The sequence below is a fragment of the Octopus sinensis genome, unplaced genomic scaffold, assembly GCF_006345805.1.
Source record: "Octopus sinensis unplaced genomic scaffold, ASM634580v1 Contig10331, whole genome shotgun sequence".
In the NCBI taxonomy this organism is placed as follows: Eukaryota; Metazoa; Mollusca; class Cephalopoda; order Octopoda; family Octopodidae; genus Octopus; species Octopus sinensis.
In genome coordinates, this window is record NW_021832120.1 from 194,708 (window position 1) to 213,564 (window position 18,857).

The window sequence follows — 18,857 nt, forward strand, 5'->3', positions numbered from 1 at the left end:
TTGACAGTTAAAATATACAATTTTTAGCAAAAAAATACAATCAGACAGAGCTGTTAAAAAGACGGCGAATTTTTCAAAATAATTTAGCTCTGATTGATAGACACAATTTGGAATTTAAAAGAAATGCTACGTCTTTCCAACTAGAAATAAACTCGTTTGCAGATATGGTCGTTTTGTGCTAAAATATTCCCAGGCAGAGGATGAATTTCTAAAGCTACACAAATTAAATTATTTTAGCACAAGTCACTACGGAACTTCTTTTTTTTCAGAAAATGAAAGAGATTTTGCGGAAAACTATGACATTCCATTATCTTTTGACTGGAGAAATGAAAATGTAGTCACAAGTGTTAAAAATCAGCTTAATTGTGGATCATGTTATATATTTAGCCCGGTTTGTAAATAAATAGTTACTCTCCAGATTGCCAGTCTCGAAAGTCAATATGCGATTAAACATGGCAAGTTGGTTAGTTTTAGTGAACAAAACGTGCTTGATTGCTGTAAGTATTGTGGATGTAAAGGCGGACATCCGGATGACGTTTATGAATATATTATTCAAAATGGGGGAATCAGCACAACTGAGCAATACCCTTATCTTGGAATGGTTTATGAAACTACTTTATCATAGAAAGAAGAATGTAGATATAAAAACAATCCAATAGCAGTCACAGACTATGTCAATACTTACTATTCCGAATCAATGGCGTTAAGAACCTTACTGAAAATTGGTCCTATTGGGATTACAATTTGTATACCAAAATATTTTTATTTTTATTCAGGAGGTATAAATGTGTAGCATTATAGGAATCTTGGATGATACTGAATGTAAAGGCTTACATGGAGCGTGTCTCGTTGGATATGGGGTAGATAATGGAAAAGAATACTGGCTCATAAAAAACAGGCATTGAAATTAAATATAAAAATAGTTGGGGTAGTGCTTGGGGGGAAGATGGGTACCTTAGAATCGTAAGGAACAAAAATGACCAGTCGTCACGTGAAATTAACGTTCATTATCCGCTTCTTGGTTAATTAAATAAAAATGAGACATCCTTGGTTATAATTTTAAATCGCAACAGAATTTATAACAGACGATAAAGTTGCCTTTTCTTTAAAAAAAATTCTGAAACTTATAAATATTTAAACATTCATTTCGAATTTATCCTTCGAGATTCTCTCATATACAAAAGAGCATTTTTGAGATAAGTTTTATTTATGGTTTATTGTTTTCTTCCAAATATTGACCTAATTTAAAGAAATTTTATATAATCGGTACTATATCTTATGATACAGAATTAATTTGTTTTTGTACGATATCCTTAGTTAAATAATGAAGATATCCTTAGTTAAATATGCTTCCAGATAATTATCATAAGTTTTAAAAAAGTTTTTCAACATCGATATTTCGCATGACTTTTTTTCACCAGAAATTGTTTTGAAAAAAGTTGATGACGTTTCTTTAAACGATCAAACCACTCATTGAAAGCTTTAAAATCGGGTAAATTTACAATTTTGACTGTTTTTATCAGTAGGTTGTAATGATGGTCTGGAGACTACTAAATTATCATTCCCTAATCTATAAAAAATGTCACCGGTTGAGAGTGATACCAGGCTGAGAACGATCGCGCAAAATCGATTTAGCCGAGTGCCGTAACACCAATAGTTAACGGCAAACGACCGAGAAGGTTAAATACAAGTCATTAAGTATCCAAACCTAATAAACTTTCATTTTAGTATGCTTTCCTCTTACTTAAAATCTTTACTTATTTGTCATTCTTTAAGCAAGTCTTCTATTGTTAGTATTCTTAAAAATCTACAACATACTTAGTGATTAGGTCAACGGATAGTCTCACGGGTGTTGAAATACTATCTATATCTACTGTGACCATCTTTTCTGATATTTGAGACTCCAGGTCACAATGGGAACACTAAATGGCTGACAACTCAGAGATCCATAAGGCAAGATATTAAGAAAAATTCATTTAAAGAAAAACAAGTCTTTTAATTTATTTCTAAACTGTCCAAGTCTTTCGCCTGACATTGGCAGCATGGTTTGAGAACTGACATAACCTCACTTCTACAAGATCCATAAACAGTATCTTTAAAAAGAAAAAGCAGTTTGTCTCGACCAGGATGTAAATTTTTTAGATGGAGATTTTCGATAAACAGTTTCTTTTCTTCTACTTCCTCGAGAGCCAAGGTACAGAATAAGATCCCGGATGCTTTGAGGTAAACAATGTCATTTTTAGAGTCCGACAATCTGAATAATGATGCCGTTCTCCTGAAATTCGACTCATTCTGATTCTGAGTCACTTCATCTGGAATTTCACCATCCTTTAGAAACGCTATAATTTCCTCCTTTTTCTTTCAGAAAATTTCGAATCTCATATGAGGTCAGCCATTCTAAAAAATTAAAATTTTCTTTCTTTTTTAAATTAAAAAATCTAAAGTGATGCATTCTGTGGTTATATTCATTTAATTTTTTGATAATCTATATTTTTTGAGGTTTCGATTTAGCGTAGCAACGGCATGTCGTTAACGGCAAAATCGATTTTCCGCGATCATTCTCAGCCTGGAATCACTCTCAACCGGTGACAGAAAATTAAGCGTGTTTAATAATTACTTTTTAAATAAAGTAAAAATAACCTTGTTAAAATAAACGTTTGTAACTATTATTTGGTTCTCTAAAAGGCTCAAAACCTTCACATCTATCAAAATTATATATGTCTTGCTTGATTCTAGAAATAGTCAATAAGGGACGGAATTGCATTGTGCGACAAAATCTTTACCAAGTTTTTGACCCTTTAGAGGCAATAATGCCAAAAGTTCTTGCTAAAGAAGCCTCGATGCATATAAAGAACAAACAGAGAAAAATTTACGACTAAATATTGTACAAATTACAACAATCATATATAAAAAATAAGCATAAAAATAAAAAAATTAAAAGACCCTAGTTAAGACTTAAATAGCCATTAAAGTCTCTCGAGCCAGCTTTCGCCTATCCCTTCCTAGTTCATTAAGAACGGTCTGTATTGGTGCTACTAAAAACAGAGATTTAATACAACTAATCCGATTATATCCTTTCTTCATTTTCAGATATAGCTCTCGTCAACTCCAAAGATTCTTACCGTTTTAAGATTGCTCGTTTCTACTGCGGCCTTCATTACTTGTAGTTAGAAAGAAGCGTCATAAGACGTTTTTTCCAGGTTACCACCATACAGGTTGAATTTACTTGCATAATTCATTGCCATTCTATATTTAAAATCATCTAACATAAAATTGATTATCGTCAATTGAATTTGATTTTGTTTAGTAAAGTACTTACAGTGCTCGTCAAAAAAAATTGCTCAGCCATTTTTTCATGCTTTTATTGACAAATTAATAAAAAATTTAATCTTACGCTTCATTTTTTATTCTAATTCTTAAATATAATAATTTATTAATGCGATTTTATTTCAATATAAGGAATTTAAAGCATAAAAATTTAAATCTCGTGACAAAAAACATTGCTCACTTTTCTTGTTATTGCATATGCCACGTTCTCCCAAGAAACAGTTAACTGAATTTAAAAAAGGGATGATTATTGCGTACTTTAAAGAGGGTAAATCAATCAGAGGAATCTCAAAAATACTTAATTTGCCGTATTCCACAATTTCATTTAATATTCGAAAATTTCGAGAATTTGGAACACTGCATCGGAGACCGGGCTCAGGACGTCTTCCGAAACTAAGTTCCCCCCAAATACAATTTTTATGTAATGAAACCGAATCACATCCTACATTGTTGTCAGTGGATTTGTCCAACAAAACTAAAGAAACTTTCAATATTGATGTTTCCCCTAGGACAATTCTGAGAACTTTGAATAAAAATGGGGTATATTGTCGTGTAGCAAAAAGAAAGCCATTGCTTTCTCAAAAAATATCATTTCGAGATGGTCTGCGTCACTACGATTTTTATCGATATCTGATAGTACATGGAAATCGGTGATATTCTCAGATGAGTCAATGTTCGATGTTTTTAACAACAGAAAACATCAGCTTGTTTACAGAAAAAAATAAAACGGAGTTAAAAAATGCACATTTGCTGCCGACTGTTAAGTTCGGATTAGGGAGAGTTATGATTTGGGGCTGTATATCGTATAGTGGTGTAGGCAATTTGGTTTTTATCGTAGAAACTATGAACTCTGGATATTATATAACTTTACTGTCTAATAATCTGGACCAATCAGCTGAAAAAATGGGCTTATCCTCGTTTATTTTTCAACAGGATAATGCTTCATGCCATACATCTCGTATGGTTAAGGCATATTTCGAGACCAAAAAATATATTATTCTTGATTGGCCATCGCAATCACCGGATCTTAACCCAATAGAGCATGTATGGTGCTTTATGAAAGAAGAATTAGCTAAAAATCCCCCGAAAAGTAAAAAGGATCTAAAGACAAATATTATGAAAATTTGGCAGTCAATTCCTAAAAGTTTTTTTACAAAACTTAGTAAATTCAATGAGAAAAAGGAGTTATTCTTTATATTTAGCAAGGGGAGGACATATTAATTACTGATAATGAGATTTCCAAATTTGTGCTAATGTTTTTTGTCTTGCAATTTTTTGTTTTGTTTAAGTTTGTAAATAAAAAAGAAAAATTTTATTATAAAAATTAAGGTATAATAATAAAATACTACTTAAAGATGTTTACAAAAAAAATAAATCAGAATAATGCTATATAAAGACATAAACATTGGTGAGCAATTTTTTTTGACGACCACTGTATATTTTTAAAAAAAAGTTCATTGCGCCTAGCACTTGCAAGTAGACGATGATGATGAAAGTGACATCGAGACAACTTCCCACGTCGCTGAAAAAGTTACCTAGCGTAAATGCAAGCTTTCTTGGAAAATAAAAGAACTGCATTTAATGAGCAATTGTGGCTGTTTCTTATTGTTTATAGTAATTAATAGGAAATTACCAAGTTGACCTAAAAAATTAAAAAAATGCTTTCCTAAAAGCTGACTAAGATGATTCAAAAAAACGAAAGTTAACCAAAATTTAAACTTAAAAAGAGACAATAATTTTCTAGAAACTTAAATTATAAAAAAATCATATTATTTTTGACTAGTTCATATTATTTAGAAAATTTAGACAAAAAAGGGGCAATAATTTTCTAGAAACTTAAATTATAAAAAAATCATATTATTTTTGACTAGTTCATATTATTTAGAAAATTTAGACAAAAAAGGGGCAATAATTTTCTAGAAACTTAAATTATAAAGAATCATATTATTTTTAACTCTTTCATATTATTTTTGATAATAAATAAGATAGCTGTTCTCTTAATTGTTAAAATATAATAAAATCTTTTTACCGCAATTAAAAAATTTTTTTAATTACTTTCAAGCCAAACCGAGCCTCTCACCGACCACAGGCTGCAGAGTAATCTTTAGACAATTTCCGTTTGGAAAGGTTTCGAAGAACGATGTCTGAGAAAGTACGAGAAGCGTAGTAGGCAGATGTAGGAATGCAGGGAGGGCAAGATCGGAATAAGATCTCAAGCCAAGGCCGCCCCAGCGCACAGGTAGGGATGCCTGAGTCCACCCTGGATCGTCGAAACCCAGATTGCAAAAAGAGCTCGTACCGAGCCTGAGGATATTGTCAAAGTCGGAAAGAAAATCACCTCTTTGAAAGCAGGATGCGCATCTTAGAGTGTAAAGAATCTTAGTGACGGAAAAATGGTTTCGGAGGAGGAAAAGAGCCATATGAGGGTCGATGACTTTAAGCTTCTCGATCGTTTTGGATAGGTTGGAAATTTTTCCAGCGAGTGAGCATTAGAGGGCAAAAGGACCCATGGAAGCACCGAGGATCATAAGATTTGATTTGTCCGTAATCCGGACGTCGGAAAGAATGCTTCGGCACGTGGAAGTTGCAGCAGTGAACTGACTCGGATTTAAGACATTGTTCACGATTTCGGATTTATCGGCATTTATAGATAAGCCAATGTCCGAGAGAGAAGGGAGAATAGAACAAAGGTCGTCAAAAACTGCATCGGGGGTACCGCAAATGGTTGCATCGTCCAAATACCATATGTTAACTGGGGATCGAACAGAATGAGTGATGTTGTTAACGCCCAAGGCAAAAAGAACAGGACCTAGGGGATCGCCCTGTTGGACCCTGGTAGACGAAGAGATAAGAACGTCGTCGAACATAAGGAAAATGAAAGAACAGAGAACACAATGAACAGGGACGGCCCTGCTTTCTTTTGTTAACCATGTTGCAGATTTAGCAGGGGGAAACGGGATTAAGAGTGAGATGAGAGACCGCCATACGAAGGAATAAAAACAGAACGAATAATGGATAGAAAAGGATTGTTGAGAAAAAAAATAACACCACAAAAATGAACGTGACATGTAAACGTGACACTTTGAACGTGACACTGTGGAAAAAATTTCTTTAACAATAAAACCCAAAAACCGGAAAAGCAATTCAAAAGCTCATTAAAATGATTATATATAGAGTTAAAAAAGATTTTCAAAAATGCTGATTTTAATTCTTTTTATTTGGCTGAAAACTGGTTTAGAAGTATTGGTATAATAGTCTAGAATCTACAATTGGAGTAATCTATAACTTTGGCGGACATTCATATGGCTTATCTCTAGAAAAAACGGATGGCGGAACTTACGAAACTTCATGTCCTTCAAACTGGTATCCAGTCGACATAACAGATCAAACAGAAAATGACGTTTTAGCAAGTAAATAATAAACTAAATTTCAAGGTGTTTTAAAAGAAGATCACCTTATTGGAGTGGATTACTATTGGTGGACTGGATCATTAAAAAGCCTGCATACTGGAAAAATATTGGTATTTATTAAAATAGTAAAATAAAAGACATATTCAAACTTTAAGAATGGATACCGTTGGTTCGCAGCAGCAGCGTTAGAAGCGCACACCAGTAAATGGATACCCGTTACTTCTTATCACTATAAAAGATACTATATCTGTGAATCTGGTTAAAATAATGACCTTATTATAAACAGATAATATTTCTTCCAACGGAATTAATATAACCACAGCAAAAATCATAAACAGTAAAAGTATTATTACATCTTTTAGTCAATCCTGACGATATTTTGACATTTCGTAAACATACATACTATATCTATTACGCATATCGGAATTATTCAACAGCCAGACGAATATGTAACTATGAACACAATGGATATATATTCATTCCCAACGATGGCGAAGAAAACTGTGCTTTCCACAGTATATAGATGTCGTTTTAAATCAATTGTTTAGATTATCTTAAAGGAGACGTATATCTTGGAATTACAATTTTTAATAACAAAGTTTTCACTGAAAAAAATTATGCTGCTGTAATAATAACATTTAAGTCTAAAGAAATATCTGCCCTGGGCTCCCAACAGTCCGACATCAGAAGAATGTGTATCTCGTTCATACTCTAACGGAGAATTTATAAGCAGTGATTGTTACAAAAAACAATATGTAATTTGTGAAACAGGTCAAAAAATCTGGATTAAATATTTAGATGCAATATATGAAAATCCAACATATGTATCATGCAATAGGACCGATTTAAAATGTATGCAATTTATTCATATCCAGTCTATTTCGCGCAAATCTTTAATTACAACGAATCCGTTTATTATATTTATGACATGCCAATGTCTTTCAATGAGGCGTTGGAAGTATGTGAATCTAAAAAGGCACAAATATATGTTCCTAGAAACGAATTTGAGAATTGTTTATTTACTGGTTTTGCGTAATAATTGTTATATAAGAAAATGTTGAATTTACGGTTGCATTAAATTATGGAGAATATTTTGTTCGCAAGATAATGAGTCCATTAAATATATCATATTCTGTAAAAAACTATTAATTAAATAAATAGAATTTTACAAACTGGGCTCCTGGATATCCAGTTCGGATTGAAAATACTGATAAAACTTGCGTTTATCAAAATTATAAAACAGGAAAATGGGAAAATAGAATATGCACAGATTCAAGATATGCCTGTGTGAGAAACAACGATCCAGGTGATAATTTAAAAAAATAAATATGTAATAGATATTAGGACAAATGCAATATCAAACTGTAAAAGCATGAATGCAAGTTCAAACCTTATTTATAACATTAGTAAATCCTTCACATCAAGTGACCGTTAAATATGGTGGGACTGAATATATACTATTTGCAATTCCAATGACATTTTATGAAGGCCATATGCTATGCGATAGTATGAATAAACAAGTCATTAATCCAACATCCCAAGATGTCGTAGATTTCATAAATACTGGTTAATTATTTTATCATTCGATTTTAGAAACTGTAAATCAGAGTTTTTACATTAACAATCGAATAACGTGGGATGATAACATAATAATGTATGATGACGGTCCATTATTGGTATACATAAAAAGTTGATTTAGATGACACCGAATTGGGATGTAAATCAACCTCATGTCATTGATGAAATGATGGCTTGTATCAGCATTAATCACAATGGAAAGTGGAAAACAGATTATTGTGGAGAATATAAAATTCCGGTGTGCTCTGGCAAAGAGTCGACTTACTCGACTAGCAGTATTTTTTTATAAAAATTGAATTTTAAAAAGGAAGCACTGCTCGAAAAGCAGGAATGGGATTCGGAATATTTATTGGGATAGCTGCGATTGTGGGAATTTCAGTAGGAATATTTATATTTCTCCGGTTGAAATACTTTTTATTTACATTTAGGAAAAAAAATTTGACTATGATCAGTCTGAAATCTTTCGGAAGCTTTAGAACAAGTACATTTTTTATTTCACATGTATAGAGCGAAGTTTCTCCGGAACTTTCGAATAAATTAGTTAGCTATTACTATTTCTTTAATCTCTATTTTTATTAATCTGATTTAAAATTATTCACAAAAATTCTCTTTTGGAATTAAAGTTGTTTTTAATGGTGTTGGCCTTGCTTGTCAAGAAATTCCCGTTTGAGGTCTGGTGATTGACTGCCCATTCCAAAACATTTATTTTGTTCTTTGTAACCATTCAACAGTCATTTTTGACTTATGTTTTGGGTTGTTGTCATGGTGGAATGTCCATTGTTGTGTTAAATTTGATTTAAAGACCCAACAAAACATGGTTTTTTTTCAGGATTTCGCAATATTTGAGAAAATTCATTATTCTATTTATTACAAATAATTTACCCTGTTGATGAAAAACAGCCCCACAACATGATCCTTCCTCCCCCGTGCTTTATGGTGGGTATGGTGCATTTTGGGTTATACGCCTGATTAAATTTACGTTTAGTTCAGTCCAAAAAGTTGTATTTTTGATTTATCTGACCATATAATATTCATTTTTTTTGTTTTAAAAGATATTTGGCTATTGTCGAGGATCCAGTAGCTATTTTCGAGAATTTGTCTAACAATTTCTGTCACCGTCCAGACCGGCCGGGGCGCCAGATCGGTCAGGTCAATTATTTAAATACAAAACAAATATTTTTCCTACAAAACATTTCATTGCAAAAAAATATTGATAATAAAAAAATAAAATCTTATTAATTAAAAAGTTTTAAAAAGTTGAAAAGATTAGCATTAATCAATGGTTTTAGTTGAATTAAATCGAGACACTCTCGAAAAAATTAGGGAGTATTTGGAATCAGGCCACCTTGATGATTCCTTGAGTTCGGAAGAAAGGGCACGAATACGGAGATATGCCAAAAAATTTAGTTTCAAGGAGAACAACACCTACATTTCTAAAAATGGCTCAAAGTTGCGTTTTTTTTGTATCGAAGACACTGAACTTAAGTTAAAATTCATTGAAGTAGTGTATTTGTTTATTTAAATTAGGCTCAACACAATCTTAATCACTTTGGACGTGATAAATTGTACAGTTTATTGACACTCACCATTTATGGTGCCAGACGTACTGATGTGGCATCTGTGGTATCTAAATGTGTTTATTGTCAGGTAAATTACCAATTTTATTAATTCTAGTCGAAACGATTGCTTACGACTAAACCAGCAATAACGCCTATTACTGCTTCTTCCCCAAGAGAACGATACATTGTAGATCTTATCGATATAAGACGCTATTGGACCCGAAATGAAAATTATTCCTGGGTAATTTAGTAATCTAAATAATAGATTCTTGTTTTATTGGATTCCTTTTCAAAATTTGCTATGGTAGAATGTGCTTTTACCAAATCAGCTAAGGAGATCCGCTAAGGAGATCCGATGAAAAAAGGAAAAAAGCCCTTGAAAATATTGTAAAATCTGGAGAAAGAATGAAAAGGCGGAGAAAATGGAAATATGATGAAGTTGAAAGTGGCGATGAAATTTTAATACGCCATGATGGGGATGCAAACCCGGGTTATAGAAAATACCCATTATACGACGAGATATCTGCACAAAAATATATTGTGAAAAATAGGGATCGAGAACTCGTAACGATAATTAATGAAGAGGATGAAAAAGATCAAAGGATACATATTAGCAGAGTAAAAAAAACTTTAACTGCAAATATTTATGGGGTTAGTTCTGTGTTTTTTCTTGTGTCATATTTACTTAATTGTGAAATAATTGTGCCATTGTTACAAATTCGACGCGGCCGAAGGCCGCATAGGGAAAAATATTCACATTGAATCATCCGGCCGTAGGCCGGATTGTATTTTATTATTATTTTTATTATTATTATTAGAACCTAGATCACCGTCCAAACCATAAAACTAATTAATCAGGTGATCCCGGCTTCTTTGAGGAGGGTCCTCAACTTTGCCCGGTGCTCCTCCCTTGTCCCGGCACAATTTCTGTGAGGGCGCGGTGGTGGTGTTTTAGGGCCTGTAGCCCCGAGGTTTCTTCTCAAGATTTCATTAAATGGGGCGATGAGTAGATGTTCATTCGGTCCTTGTAGAGCTTTTCGGAAGCGATCTTGAGTTTTCTCGATTTTAACGCGGTTCTTTCCACTGATAAACCCTCCCCACGCCTCACAAGCATAGCTAAGGGAGGGTTCGATGAATTGCCGGTATAATGCTTGGCGTGCGGGGAAGCTGATCCACTGTCTGCATTTTCGGAGAAACACTTTCAAGATGTTCAGTTTCTTCATGCAGCTAGTAGTAATATTATCGACTTGTTGAGAGAAACACATGTGACTGTCGTAAGTCACCCCGAGGATTTTCTGGGATTTTTTAAACGGGATTTCCATGTTATTTAGATACAGGTTCACCACCGTTTTCCCAAGCTTCCTTGCTGAAGTCATAAGCGTGGTGACCGATTTTTCCGGACTCGTTGATAGTCGATTTAGCGAGAGCCAACTTTCGAGATTGTTAAGGTGGTACTGCAGTTTTGTACTCGCCGTATTCACCTCACGGCTCCGGGTAGCAATTACGATATCGTCAGCGTATGATAGTACGATTGAGTTTTTGCCGTTTGGTAGCGGGAGATCCGATAAGAATAAGTTGAAAAGGGCTGGTGAAAGGGGAGAGCCTTGAGGGACTCCGTTTGGAAAATAACGTGACATCGATCTTGTATTGTTTTGTTGGATCCTGCCTCTTCGGCTGCTGAGGAAGTTAGCTAGCCACATTTTCAGTCTTGGGTGAATTCCACTAAGGTATATTTTCCTAGTCAGTATTTTTCTGGGAACGGAGTCAAAAGCCTTATGGATATCCACTGAGCACATAACCGTTTTTTGGTTATACGGTTTGGTAGATAGTCCATCTGAGATGAAGTTCGTCAAAGTGACAAGGTGCGAGGTGGTTGATTTACCACATTTAAATCCATGTTGAAAGTCCAAATTCGGGAGATATTGTTTGATGTGGTTGAGTATAAGTTTTTCCAGAACTTTGGAAAGGACGCAGAGGAGAGATATTGGCCTGTAGGACGCCGGGTTGTCTTTTGGTCTCCCTGGTTTCAGAATAGGGCGGATGTATGCCATTTTCCATAGTGTGGGTATTGCGTTGTTGTTTATAGAAAAGTTGTAAATTTGACAGAGAGCTGATATTGCCACCTGTCCTAGGTTTTTCACCAGAATAGTAGGAATTCCGTCAGGTCCACAAGAGCCAGTGCTTCTTAAATTTCTGATGGTCTGAGACACCTCCTCTTGAGTGAGGATAATCATGTCCCGACATCTTCGAGGTTTCAACGACTTCAAGCATGGTCCATCGTATTTCCTGTGGGGGATGTTGCTGATCCCAGCGTAGAACTTTATCAGTTTGTTGGTGAAGGGAACCGCATTATCCTCACCCGATTTAAATCTCTCAGGGTTTGTGAATCTTCTTAGGGATGCCCATACTTTTGTTAGTGGGACCTCCGCATTTAAACCTCTGGCGAACTTTTCGGCCCTCCCGTACCGTTTGTCTTTTGCAGATTGGTCTATGACTTTATTCAGTAGTCTGATCCGATGCCGGTTATCTTTTGTAAGATGAGGGCGACCTTTCAATGAGTTCCGTTCCTCGATTAGAGGTAGAATCCCAGACGGAAATTTTCTTACTGGTTTTGGATAAATTTTTCTCATTCTTAAGAATGATTTTCTTCCAATCAGAATTGTTCGGTAGAAGTGCTTGAGGGCGTTGTCGATCGAGTCGAAATCATGTACATCAAAGTTAACCAGTGCTTTGTCAATGAATAGGCAAAATTGACCCAATCTGGGTGCTTGTAGTCGTATTTCAGGTTGCGGAACCCCTTTCTAATGGGCAATTTGACTTGGACTTTTATAATTAACGGATTGTGATCGCTCCGTAGATCGTAGGTAACGCCCCATTTGACCAGAGGTGCGAGGTTGGAAGAACAGAGGGTCAGATCGGGGGAGGTAGGCTTGTCCTTGGTGTTGTATGGAGTTCTTGTGTGCAGTGAGGGGTTGTTCAGGATTACAAGGTTGTCCAATTGCTCGAGAATAGACTTTCCTCGGGAGTCAGCAGTTTGTGACTTTAGCCAAAGCGGGTGTTTTGCATTCAAGTCCCCACAGATAATTAGATTTTCGCGATTATCAAACGGGCGTAGATCTGTGATAAAATGTTTCGGGCGCGATCCTGTTGGTGGGATATACATATTGCAAATCACTGTTTCCAAGTGAGGTGGGGATAGTGATAGCAGAAAATTCCAGACTCGTGTTTTTGCTTCCTTTAGAGCTAAGCGAAGGGGAGCTCTCCTGGTAAGTGATTTCCTTCTTAATAAGTGTTATGAGACCCCCTCCACGGCATGAGGGTCTGTCCAGGCGTTCCATGTGGTAGTTGGGGAAACGTGGGGACCTCGAAGAAGGATTGAGTTTTGTTTCTTGGAGTACACATATGTCGATATCATGGTTGATCAAAAAAGAGTTTAGTTCTGTTGATTTTCCAGTAACTCCGTTGATGTTTAGTTGGAGAAGTGATATATGTCTCTTTGGGCCGGGATTAGGTTCCACATCCCCATAGATAGTGAGAAGGACAAAACGGGAGAGTGAGATCCACAGAGAAGGCCGCCCCGGACTGATGATAGTCGCGGGGGGATGATCTGGAGCCCCGACCTATCTGGACGGTGACAATTTCTTTAAAATCGAAGATTTTGCTGGGTTTATTAAGAATTTTCAGTCAATTCGACTTTAAATAATGGTTAATTATTATTTGTTACTTGTCAATAATTGACTTTGGTTAACTCCATTGACTTTGGCTGGGGACGAAGATCGCTAAGAAAAGCAAAAATTCCAACGAGACTCGTCATCTTCTCCAAAGAGTTCCGTTGGCGATCGCCTGGGGGAACAGCCAGGCCATCTTATGTGCCGGCAATTCGAAATCGTGAAAAAAAATTGTTAAATTTTAACTGTAAAATTAATTGATTAACATTCGTTTGAAAAAAATATAATTAGAAAAATTATAATAGAGTTTCTTTATTTTTGACAATCATTAACATTGATGGATCGCTCGTCAATTTTTAATGTTACGGTCAATTAAATTGACTTTTTATGGGGAATTCTTATTTTTTAAGTCAATAAAAATGTTCCCTTACTAATTAATAATCATTGTAAAATCATTTGTGCTCCGATTTGATTTTAAAATTAGAAAATTATTTATTTATTAATCCGATTATGATTCGTGTCTAAAAATAATGAATTTTATATTTTTTTCTATTTAGGAGTTCATCTTTTATTCTCGTATATTTCGTCCAAAAATGAAAAAGATGATTTACAAAATTAGATTTTGGTCCTTCTGCTTACAGTTAATAAAAATATATTCGGTTATCCATCCTCTTTCGGAATTTTGATAGGAAACAGAATATCGATAAGCATATTTTTCGAAACATCTTGTAATTTTTGATTTTCCTATCAATAAAGGCTTTAGTTTACGATTTTCAGACTTATTTGTGCATAACATCATAGATACTTTATCCTTAAAGGTTTTGTATCTTCAGAACAAAGTCCTACAGATAAATTTAGTTGGAATAAGCTTATAGAATATTCCAGTTTCATCCAGGTTATAAATCTGATCGCTGTACATGGCACTGAAAGTTCTTGATTTATTTGAGAAACACGACAATGTCAACACTTTTGTCAGTGCACATGTTTCGATGTAATTTCATCATCCGAAATCTATACCTTTTTTTAAATATGAATAAAAATCCATAAGAGTTTTTGAAATTTTCAAAAGAAAGCTGCTTAGCAAATAATTCTGCTTTACTAAATATTAATGCATCGTTCAGTAATGCACTAAAAAATTCAAAAACACTAAGATATACCTTTTGATTTTAACGAATCATCCACTCAACAAGTTTTTCATCATGTTGTGGAAAACTTAACTTTTTGACTGTTTTTTAGATAAATTTTTAGTTTTTATTTGTTCCAGAATTGACTCACGATTTTTTGAAATAGCGTTAATTGTTTCCCACAAATGTTTAATTTAAACAAAAAGAAAATTTATTAGCAATTCTCTGGCATGATAATAAGTTGTTGGCATCTTATGACTGAATATTTGCACTTTTTATTTGACTGCGATTCTTGTATATCACCCATTAAAATCAAAACAAAGCATGGGAGTAAAATATAGTTTAGTATTTTAATTTTTAGAATTTTTTGAAAATTTTAAAAATACTGTCGAATTTCGTTATTGACAAATTTACAAGAATTTGCTGTATAATATTTTTTATTGATTTCTTTGGTCTCTGAATCAATATTAATTGCCCTCATAACACTCTGGAAAAATTTTCTACGTGATACAATTAGGGGTGGGGCACCCCACACTTTGGGAACTTGTTTTTAAAATCAACATTTTGGCAGAGTAAATGAAAAATCAATAAAAAATAATGAAAATTACACTATTCAATTAAGGTTTGTGCTACATGTTCCTATGCTATAAGTGGTTATGATATAGACCTCTCCAAGAGTTTGAATCTACACTACCTCGGAGAAATAGTCAACTGCCTTGGTTCGTACTCCGACCACGTAGCTAAACAGAGGAAGAGGAGTGTTAGAATCCTTAAAAGTTTAACAAGGTTTTATCTGGATCCGGAAACGTACATCTACGTCTACAAAACGTGTGTACATCCAGTTCCCACATATGGTTACAAGGGCTGGTACGGATGAGAGTGACTACCTTGTCAAACAGTTGGAAAAAACAAGACATTTCGCATTGAAACTGGCTTATGGAGTACAACTTGACGGAAGGCTAGAAAACTCGCAAGAATCTTCTGTGCCCACGATCCGGATAATCTTACAGAAAAGTTGTCGACATCGACAATAATTGGGGATACTCATTGAAAGAGACACTTCGGTGCCTCGTTTAATCTCGCCGTTAACGATTTTTCCTTGTTTTCTTTCGGTTTCTGTTTGCTTTTGATCAATAAACGACATTCTATTATATTCTAAAAAATCAAAAAGTTGTCTTTATTTTTGATAATAAATAAGCTAACTGTTTTCTGAATCTGTTATTTTCCCAATAAGAATACAATTTTTTCTCAACCAGGATCAGTTTCATTCCCAATCAAAAAAATGTTTTAATAATTAATAATTTGATTATCTCACTTATACGTTTTTGGCCAAGATAGGATCAAAAATTTGGATTTTTAGAATTATTTTATATACTATTACCGCATATGAAGAATTCTGTAACAAAAATTATTGTATTTAGGAAAATGGCATCTAAATATAATTTTTATAAGCAGCAAAGCAATGATATGCAAACTAAAAAAAGCATTTAAATATTGGAAAATAAATATGTTTTTTGCCAAGAGTTGGAAGAACAAATGTATTTTTGAAAATGAATTGAATCAATGTTGACCTCTTTAGCCACCTAATAATTTTACCGCAATTAAAATTGTTAAAATATAATAAAATCTTTTTACCGCAGTTAAAAAAATGTGAAAGAATTTCTTTAACAATAAAAGCCAAAAACCGGAAAAAGCAATTTAAAAGCTCATTAAAATGATTATATAAACAGTTAAAAATGATTGTCAAAAATGCTGATTTTAATTCTTTTTCTTTGGCTGAAAACTGGTTTAGAAGTATTGGTATAATAGTCTAGAATCTACAAATGGAGTAATCTATAACTTTGGCGGACATTCATATTCCTTATCTGTAGAAAAAACGGCTGGCTATAATTATGAATATTCATGTCCGTCAAACTGGTATCCAGTCGACATAACAAATCAAACAGAAAATGACGTTTTAGCAAGTAAATAATAAACTAAATTTCAAGGTGTTTTGAGAGAAAATCACCTTATTGGAGTGGATTACAGTTGGTGGGATGGAGCAGCAGTAAGCATGCATACCGGAAATGATTTGGTATTTGTTAAACTAGTAAAATAAAAGACATATTCAAACTTCAAGAATAGATACGGTTGGTTTGATGCAGTCGCGTTAGAAGCGCATACCAGTAAATGGATAGGCGTATCTTCTTATTGGAGAAAATTCTACTACATCTGTGAATCAGGTTAAAATAATGACTTTATTATGAACAGATACAATTTCTTCCAACGGAATTAATATAACCAAAGCAAAAATCATAAACAGTAGAAGTATTATTCAACCTTTTAGTAAATCCTGACGATGTTTTTACATTTCGCAAGCATACATACTATATCTATTACGCATATCGGACTTATTCAACAGCCAGACGAATATGTAACAACGATCACAATGGATATATATTCATTCCCAACGATGGCGAAGAAAACTGTGCTTTTCACAGTATATATACTGTCGTGTTAAATCATTTGTATAGATTATCTTAAAGGAGACGTATATCTTGGAATTACAAATTTTAATAACAAAATTTTCACTGAAAAAAATTATGCTGCTGTAATAATAATATTTAAGTCTATAGAAATATCTCCCCTGGGCTCCTTACAATCCGACAACAAAAGAATGTGTATCTCGTTCATTCCTTAACGGAGAATTTATAAGCAGTGATTGTGACGACAAAAAATATGTAATTTGTGAAACAGGTCAGCAGATCTAAAGTTAATTTTTAGATGCAATATATGAAAATCCAACATATGTATCATGCAATAGCACCGATTTAAAATGTATGCAATTGATTAATATCCAGTCTATTTCGCGCAAATCTTTACTTACAACGAATCCGTTTATTATATTTATGACATGCCAATGCCTTTCGATGAGGCGTTGGAAGTATGTGAATTTAGAAAGGCACAACTGTATGTTCCTAGAAACGAATTTGAGAATTGTCTATTTACTGGTTTTTCGTAATAATTGTTATATAAGAAAATGTTGAATATACGGTTGCATTAAATTTTGGAGAATATTTTGTTCGCGGGATAATGAGTCCATTAAATATATCATATTCAGTAAAAAAATATTTATTAAATAAATAGAATTTTACAAACTGGGCTCCTGGATATCCAGTTTGGATTAAAAATACTGATAACACTTGCGTTTATCAAAACTATAAAACAGGGAAATGGGAAAATAGAATATGCACAGATTCAAGATATGCCTGTGTGAGAAACAACGATTCAGGTGATAATTAAAAAAATAAATATGTAATAGATATTAGGACAAATGCAATATCGAACTGTAGAAGCATGAATGGAAGTTTAAACTTTATTTATAACATTAGTAAATCCTTCACATCAAGTGGCCGTTGAATATGGTGGGACTGAATATATACTATTCGCAATTCCAATGACATTTTATGAAGGCCATATGCTATGCGATAGTATGAATAAACAAGTCATTAATCCAACATCCCAAGATGTCGTAGATTTTATAAATAATAGTTAATTATTTTATCATTCGATTTTAGAAATTGTAAATCAGAGTTTTTACATTAACAATCGAATAACGTGGGATGATAACATAATAATGTATGATGACGGTCCATTATTGGTATACATAAAATAGTTGATTTAGATGACACCGAATTGGGATGTACATCAACCTCATGTCATTGATGAAATGATGGCTTGTATCAGCATTAATCACAATGGAACTTGGAAAACAGATTATTGTGGAGAATATAAAATTCCGGTGTGTTCTAGCAAAGATTCGACCTACACAACTAGCAGTATTTTAATGTCAAAGTTGAACTTTAAAAAGGAAGCACTGCTCGAAAAGCAGGAATGGGAGTTGGGATATTTATTGCAATAGCTGCAATTGTGGGAATTTCAGTTGGATTATTTATATTTCTTCGGTTGAAATTCTTTTTATTTACATTTTAGGAAAAAAAATCTGACTATGAACAGTCTGAAATCTTTTGGAAGCTTTAGAACAAGTACATTTTTTATTTCACATGTATAGAGCGAAGTTTCTCCGGAACTTTCGAATAAATTATTTAGCTATTACTATTTCTTTAATCTCTATTTTTATTAATCTGATTTAAAATTATTCACAAAAATTCTCTTTTGGAAATAAAGATATTTTTAATGGTTTTAGCCTCC

General features: G+C 33.7%; 1 long non-coding RNA gene across 2 annotated transcripts; it reads left to right on the top strand.

Moving 5' to 3' along the window:
* Positions 1 to 8,381: 8,381 nt before the first annotated feature.
* LOC115228338 lies at positions 8,382 to 18,611 on the top strand. Of its 2 annotated transcripts, XR_003883205.2 has the most exons (3): positions 8,382 to 8,413; positions 18,331 to 18,484; positions 18,517 to 18,611. It is a non-coding gene; the product is annotated as an uncharacterized LOC115228338 (long non-coding RNA). The 2 variants fall into 2 exon arrangements; XR_004997206.1 differs by lacking the exon at positions 8,382 to 8,413 and having other exon boundaries at positions 18,230 to 18,484.
* Positions 18,612 to 18,857: the final 246 nt, after the last annotated feature.